Here is an 8,552-nt window from a genome sequence, read left to right on the forward strand (position 1 = left end):
ACAATCAGACTTGTACTGGGAATGGTGGCTGTAGAAAACTTACATCTTGAGCAGTTAGATGTGAAAACAACATTCCTTCATGGTGACTTGGAGGAAGACCTTTACATGATTCAGCTAGAAGGGTTCATTGTTTAGAGACAAGAGGATCTAGTCTGCAAACTGAGAAAGAGCTTATATGGCCTTAAACAAGCTCCTAGACAGTGGTACAAGAAGTTTGACAGTTTTATGCATAGAATTGGGTTCAAGAGATGTGAAGCTGATCACTGTTGCTATGTTAAGTTTTTTGACAATTCTTACATCATATTACTGTTGTATGTGGATGATATGCTTATTGCAGGGTTTGGCATTGAGGATATTAATAGTCTGAAGAAGCAATTGTCCAAACAGTTTGCAATGAAGGATTTGGGAGCTACAAAGCAAATCCTTGGTATGAGAATTATTAGGGACAAGGTTAATGGTACATTGAAGCTTTCACAGTCAGAGTATGTGAAGAAAGTTCTCAGTAAGTTCAACATGAATGAAGCTAAACCAATGAGCACACCCTTGGGTAGTCATTTCAAACTAAGCAAAGAACAGTCATTGAAGACAGAAGAAGAAAGGGACCATATGAGCAAGGTGCCCTATGCCTCAGCTATTGGCAGCTTGATGTATACTATGGTGTGTACAAGGCCAGACATTGCACATGCAGTGGGAGTTGTGAGCAGATTCATGAGTAGGCTTGGAAAGCAGCATTAGGAGGTAGTCAAGTGGATTCTAAGATATCTGAAGGGTTCATTAGATATATGTCTTTGCTTCACAGGTGCAAGTTTGAAACTCCAGAGTTATGTAGATGCTGATTTTGCTGGTGATATTAATAGTAGAAAGAGTACTACTGGGTTTGTTTTTACTCTAGGTGGTACAGCTATATCATGGGCTTCAAATCTACAGAAGATTGTTACTTTGTCTACTACAAAAGCTGAGTATGTTGCAGCAACTGAAGCTGGAAAGGAGATGATTTGGATACATGGTTTCTTAGATGAATTGGGTAAGAAGCAGGAGATGGGCATTCTACACAGTGACAGTCAGAGTGCAATTTTTCTTGCCAAAAATTCAGCTTTTCATTCAAAGTCGAAGCATATACAAACAAAATGTTACTTTATTCGTTATCTTGTTGAAGATAAACTGGTAATACTTGAGAAGATTTGTGGATTTAAGAACCCGGCAGACATGTTGACTAAGGGTGTCACTATTGAAAAGTTGAAGTTGTGCGCAGCTTCAATTGGTCTTCTAGCTTGAGGACAGGAGGATGAGTTGCAGGGATGAGGGATTGTTTCTTGGAGGATAGCAGTTTGATGTTGGTGATTAAACTAGTCTCCAAGTGGGAGATTTGTTGGGCTTTGTGGAGCCTAGTTTTGTTTGATCCAGTTTAACGACCCGACCCGAATAATATTGCATGACCTTTTAATGGGAGATTTACTAAGGCTTGTTGGGCCCGTTTAGCCCATTGTGGAACCACATTTTGTAATTAGGGTTTTTCAGTGTGGTGTGGTTGTCGTGTTATATATAGAAAGAAAATATTGTAGCCGCCATGATGGTACTCTGTATTCTTCCCTGATGATAGTAATATCCCTACAACTCCATGGACGTAGGCAAATTGCCGAACCACGTAAATACTGTCTTGTGCGTGTGATTGTTTTTCTTTAGCGTGTGTTTTCTCTATTTTTTTTGTTTCTCACGGGTTGGGAATTCGGTTTAATTCCCTACATATATACGCATTCTTTTTAATACTTTTAGTTTTTTTATTCTAAAATTTTTAATTTCTAATTAAATACTAATATTAATAATAATGATAATTCGTTTTCATAGTCATGGATTAAGATCACAATTTCTTAATTCTTTTCTTTGAATCATAACTCCACAAAAGTAATATTTAAATAAAAGAAATGACATGATCTCGATTACCCCAATCCCATTGGTAGTCTCTTTTACTATATTTTTCATTAGAAAAATGTTAAAATATCATGATAATGTTTATAAAACAAATATTTAAACCATTGAATATATAATATAAGATTTATGTTATCAAACCAAAATAAAAAGGAATTAAATCAAAATAAGGTACATACAAATGAGATAGAGTATAAATAATGAGATCTAAAAATTTACGGATAACACTATCTAATTGGTGGTGTGTTTTCGATAAATATCGAAAAATTATATTTATGTATTATAACCGAACCCTTATCATTATTTACTATCATACCCACATTAAAAAAAAAAAACTATATATAGACCTTATTGGGAATTTCAAAAAATAATTCTCTAATTATTTCTTGAGTCAATTAGTTTTCTTTATTTCTAAAAAAAATAGAATAATTTTTATATGTAATATTTTATTTATAATTATTTTACATATTTTTATTTTTATGATTATTCATTTAAATTACTTAAAAAATAAGTAGAAATAATTTAAATATATCCTCAAAAAATGCTATCATTTTAAAATAAATTTTCAAAAAAGGGTTTTCTCATAGAAAAAAAAAACAAAAAGAAAATTAACAAACATAGCATTTTTAGAACGGAATCTTAGAAGGTAAAAAAAATCATCGAACATGTCTTGTCTTCTAGTCCAAAAAAACCATTTTTAATTTTAAAAACAAAAATCTATTTTTAGAAAACATTTCTTTTTTCCTTCAAACTTTCCAACATAGAAGCACGTGACCTATACATTAAACATCATCAATCGGCATATTTCCATCAATGCTTAGATATTCCATGTGAACCAACACAGTTGGATATGGAGTGGGTGGGAGGCATGAAGCACATGCCCCAAAATTAATCAGCCATTTCTTTTCCAAAATTTTGACCAATAGTTCAATCAATTTCTTTTACATAGTCTCATATTTTGACTAAATTAATTTCATTTACACACCCTCGTGTTTTGACTAAACACATCTCTTTGTCGGTAATTTAATTATTCCTATTTCTAAGGCTCACAATCTGTGATCCATCATTAGTGGAATCTGATTCGCGCCTTCTTAGGAAAATATACACTATCTTAGGAATACATATATTGCAATAATATTCCTTAAGACTCCCCCTCAAGTTGGAGAGTGAATATCATGAATTCCCAACTTGTTGCATAGTGTTACAAATTGATCCTTCCCCAAAGCCTTTGTAAGTACATCTGCTAATTGGAAGAGAGTGGGAACATATAAAGGGCTAATCATTTCGGCTTGCAGTTTTTCTCGAATTATGTGACAATCTATTTCAATGTGTTTTGTACACTCTGTGAAAAAAAGGATTTGTTGCAATGTATAAAGTTGTTTGATTATCACAAAACAATGGTGTAGGTACCGCCTATGGGACTTTTAAATCCGATAATATATAGTATAGCCAAGTCTTCTCCAAACATGTGTTAGCCATAGCTCGATATTCAGCTTCTGCTGAGGATATAAAAACATTGGTTTGTTTCTTGGATTTTCATGAGATGAGATAATTTCCAAGGAAAACACAGTATCTTGTAATTGATCTTCTTGTAGCACGACAACCTCCCCAATCTGAATCACAAAAATCTTTTAAGGCAAGATTACTGGTGAAAGGGAATAGTAAACCTTGACCAGGAGCACCTTTGATGTACTTGAGAATTCGTATGGTAGCATTCCAATGAGGTTTTTGAGGCTCATGCATGAATTGACTTAGTATTCGAACAGAATAAACTATTTCAGGCCTAGTGAGGATAAGATAAATCAATCTACCAACCAATCTTCTGTATTTAGTTAGATCATTAAGTAATGCTCCATTTGTGCGAGTAAGCTTCAAATGTTGTTCCATTGGAAACTTGTCTGGGTGTGCACTTAGAAGTCATGAATCTTGCAAAATGTCTAGTGCATATTTTCTCTGAGACATGAAAATACCTTTCTTCAAAAGAGAGAATTCAATGCCCAAAAAATATTTCAAATCTCCAAGATCTTTGATAGGAAAGCTTTTGAGAAGAAATTTTTTGAGACATTCCATTTTTTGAAGACCATTTCCTATGAGAAGTATGTCGTCGACATAAATAAGGACTGCAGTAAATGAAGTACCTTGAGCCTTGGTGAAAATAGAATAATCAACCTTTGATTGGTGATAACCAGCTTTTTGGATGGTTTCTGAAAAAGTGAAAAACCAATTTCTGGATGCCTGCTTGAGTTCATAAAGGGACTTGTAAGCCGACATACAATGTTCTCTCTTTATCAACGAAGACAATGTGGAGGTTCCATGTAAACAACTTCGTGCAAGTCACCATGAAGAAAAGCATTTTGGACGTCTAATTGGTGTATAAACCAATGTTGGGCAACAATAACAATAAGAAGACAACGAAGTGTAGTGAGTTTGGTTGTAGGAAAGAAAGTGTCTAGATAATCATCAGACTCATATTGAATGTTGTAGACCCATTTGCAACCAACATGCATTGGAACCAAACTCCATGTATTATTTTGTTGTAATGCCTCTAATTTTGCATGCATGGCTTGTCGCCAATGTGGATCAAGGATAGCCTGAGCATAGGATGTAGGTGCAGTGTGACCTCTAATGTTAACTAGAAAAGCACAATGGGCAGAAAAGATACGAGAGTAGGAAAGAAAATGAGAAATAGGACGAGTACTTGATGCAGAACTTGGTGTCGAGGTAGAGTGATTGATGTGAGCAAATACTGTGTAGTCTTTATGCCATGTCGGAGGTTTCTTGGGATGAAATGAGTGTCGTAGTGGGAGAATAGGAGGAGTGGTGGGTTCGAGAGGGCGTGAAATAGGTGCAATGAGTTCAACTTTAGGGGAATGTGCAAAATATGGGATGGAGTTTCAGGTGGGACAAAGATGTCAGGGGCAATATGTGTGGGTGTTGTTAAAGAGGGCTCATCTGTGTTAAGCGACTCTTGTTGTTGTGGTTGTGGAGATGGAATGTGAGTGGAAAAGGGTGCTGGAGAGGGCCAACACTGAGGAATGTCTGGGGAAAAATGGGGCAACACAAAATTGGGAGTGGGTGAAGTTGAAATAGAAGAGAAAGGAAAAATGATCTGATAAAATTTGACATTGCAACTGACAAAAAATTTCTTAATCTCCAAATCATAGAGTTTGTAACCCTTTTTACCATTGGGGTAGCCAACAAAGATGCAACATGTGGCACAGGGATCAAATTTATGAGTAGAATGAACAACAGTTGCATAACATAGACAAACAAAAACTTTCAAGTAATCAAGTGATGGTGGACAATTATATAACAACTCAAAATGTGATTTAGTTTATAACAAAGGTGATGGTAGTCAATTGATGAGGTAGACAACTGTCAATACAAATTCACCCTAAAAAGTTAAGGGTAACTGGGATTGGAAAACTAATGCACTTGCCTCAATGAGAATATGGCAATGTCTGCGTTCAACAACTCCGCCATGAAGTCGAAATAAATTTCTCATGGATAGGAATTCAGAATCATTGTCCACCCTAATGGCTTTAATGCAAGCATGAAATTGAGAACGAGCAAAATCAATAAAAGATTTTAAAATTTGTTGTGTTTCAGATTTATACTGCATAAGAAATATCCATGTGCATCTTGTAAAGTCATCCACAATGGTGAGAAAGAAACGTGCCCTTGAATGTGTGGGAACTTTGTGTGGACCCCAACTATCACAATATAACAAATCAAATGGAGCTTGAAGAATATAGAAGTCTAGTTTGTTTAGCCATGGGACAAACAAAATAATTATTATCATTAGAGATATCATTGGAAGGCAACAATGGAGAAACTAATTTAAGACAAAATGGTGATAGATGGCCAAGACGCATATGCCACAAATTTGAAGGGTGAGAAACTTGATGAGCAATAGGTGTTATTTGCAACAGAGACATGTAATAGAGACCACCTCGTTGTTTAGTCGAGTCAATCACCTTCCCCTTGGTCAAGTCCTACAAGACAAAAAATGGGAAACAAAATGACACAATAGTTCAGGGCGCGCAATGGTAACTTTACTCATAAACATCAAATTTAAGCGAAAAAATGGAACACACAAAACATTCTCTAAGGTGATATTTGAATTGAATGGTATGGTGCCGATTGAAGTGATTGGGACAAAAGACCCAGTGGGTATTGGTGAGCATTTTGTTTGAGTGAAATTTGTGGAATCAAAAGTGATGTGATCAGTGGCTCCACTATCCAGAATCCAAGGCTTGGTGAATACATAATTAATTGAGGTAGTGGAAAAAATGAACACACCTGTAGCATTTGCATAAGCATTTCTATTACCGGAAGCCTGGTTTGGAATCATCATGGACACAGCACGGGCAAGTTGTTGAAGTTGGTCTACGAAAACCCTATGTAAAGAGTCCAGCAGGTTGGAGAATTGCCATGTGCAGATTGGGAAAAGTCTGTTGCATTAACAATAGGGTTGGAATTCTTGATACCTACGTTGTTGCTGGTGTGGTTGACTTTGTCGATTGCCTTGAGTTCTTATGTTGTTGGGAACCCATGTGTCATTTTTAAACCTGCACCTTTCTTCAGTATGACCTCTTTTATCACAATATTTGCAATGAAATTTTAGAGTCCCACAATTTTCAATTATATGACCTACTCTATTGCAGTATTCACAGTACTTGTCTTTAAAATTGTTTGGTCAATTCTGAATTGCAATAGCAATGGAAAATTTTTCAGTTGATTCTGATGTCATTTGTCGTTGTGTTTCATCTTAAACAACAAGAGAGCAGGCTTGACATGCATTAGGCACTGGTGACATCATAGCTACTGTTGCTGTAGGTGTTTGAATATGTGGAATGAGATTTTTCTGACACTGTTTGAACTCACTTGTTATGGTGTTTGTAAGAATTTTGGAGCTTTGAAATCAAGCACATTTCTTAATAATTATTATATATGATTTAAATGGAAATTATGATGGTAAAATTGGATTCCAAGTCAGAATATAATTTTAAAATATATATTAAACCTATTAGTCATGGTAAAACAATATTTTTCGTCAAATTTTACAACATAAAAAGTCATGCTAACTAGATATTAAACATTAATTGGGTATCATTCATCAATGCCTAGCTCGATCCATCTCAATCACCATACGTAGCACCTTTATTAAATAATGTAAACATATGTGGACGACATGTAACAACCTATTACATAATCCTCTATTACTGAAAATTCTATTTTAATAGAGGGAATACTCGCTCGGGCACGAGTCATCATGTCCGAGAATATGCTTTCCATAATCGGCCGCCGCGCTGCTTTTTACTGCAAAACAAACGCGGAATTTGTCGTATCAACTGTTTAACAATTTTTTAAAAATAAATAAATAAAATTTTAACAATATTTCTACTTCCTACAGCAAGAAAAAATAATAATTACATGTGGGTAGCCCTTTTATTTTTTTATTTTTTTTCCTAACATGGAAGTAAAAGGAAAGGGTTCCAGAGAGGATTTCCTAAACTCACTTGCTTCACCAGCCAAAGCACAAACTTGAAATGAGATGAAGAGAACAAGCACCAAGGCAAAAGCGAAAAGAAGAAACAAAGATTTAGAAGAAAAAGTCATTGACAAGTCTCGGAGCAGAAAACTGAAAGCCCTATGGGCTCTGTGAGAAGTTCTGGCAAGGCCGATGCAGCTCCGCCCCTATTTATAGGGGGATTTTGAGAAAAAAATAAATAATAAAAAACAATAATTTTAAAGAATTTTTTTTAAAATAAAAAAATAAAAAAATCATTTGTAACGACTATACTTTTTATGAAGTCATCGATGTGAATAGTGGTTGTAGCATCAATGTCCCCATTTGAGTTAATGATGATGGGATCATGCACAACGTGGCACAAACCCATTTCATCATGGAGGACACTTGTCAAAATTTTGATATTTCACTAATGGATGATGGTTGTTATGATTTTGACCCTTTAGGTCAGGTCCACATGTTTGGTTAAAGGAAAATTTATTTTAAACAAAAAATAAAAATAAAAAATTTATTTTTATATATTATTTTAATTTTTTTACTCATTTATTTAATTATTGAATTTAAAAATTAAATAATTTAAAATACATATAAATTTCTAATTAATCCTAATTATATTTAATTTTTATAAATATTTTTATGGAACAAAAATTAACATTTTAACATTTTTACCATCACACCCATATTAAAAAGAAAAACAACAATAACAATATAAATCTTAATTGGAAAAATTTTTTAAAATAATTCACTTATTATTTTTTGAATCAATTAATTTTCTATATTTCCATACCTTTAGGATTATTCTTTAAAATGACTTAAAAAAAATAAAAATAATTTAAATATACTCTCGGAAAATACAATAATTTTAATATAATTTCTCAAAAGTCATTTTTCTATAAAAATAAATTTAACAAACATTAATCTTAGAACACTTAAAAAGTCCTAAAATAACGATTTTTCTTTCCTAAAAAGTAAAAAAAAAAAAAAAAAAAAAAATCAAATATGTCTTGTCTTCAAATCCCAAAATAACTTTTTTTTTTTAATTTTAACAAGAAAAATCTATTTTTAAAACATTTATAATCAAACTTTTAGGTTT

At 33.6% G+C, this 8,552-nt stretch overlaps 1 long non-coding RNA gene across 1 annotated transcript; it reads right to left on the bottom strand.

Moving 5' to 3' along the window:
- Positions 1–5,676: 5,676 nt before the first annotated feature.
- On the bottom strand, positions 5,677–7,611 carry LOC104880864 (uncharacterized). The gene is made up of 3 exons (XR_786980.3): positions 7,449–7,611; positions 6,229–7,248; positions 5,677–5,921 (listed from the first exon to the last, which is right to left on the bottom strand). It is a non-coding gene; the product is annotated as an uncharacterized LOC104880864 (long non-coding RNA).
- Between the last annotated feature and the right edge of the window lie 941 nt (positions 7,612–8,552).

This window comes from Vitis vinifera, chromosome 12 (genome assembly GCF_030704535.1).
Source record: "Vitis vinifera cultivar Pinot Noir 40024 chromosome 12, ASM3070453v1".
Classification (NCBI taxonomy): domain Eukaryota; kingdom Viridiplantae; phylum Streptophyta; class Magnoliopsida; order Vitales; family Vitaceae; genus Vitis; species Vitis vinifera.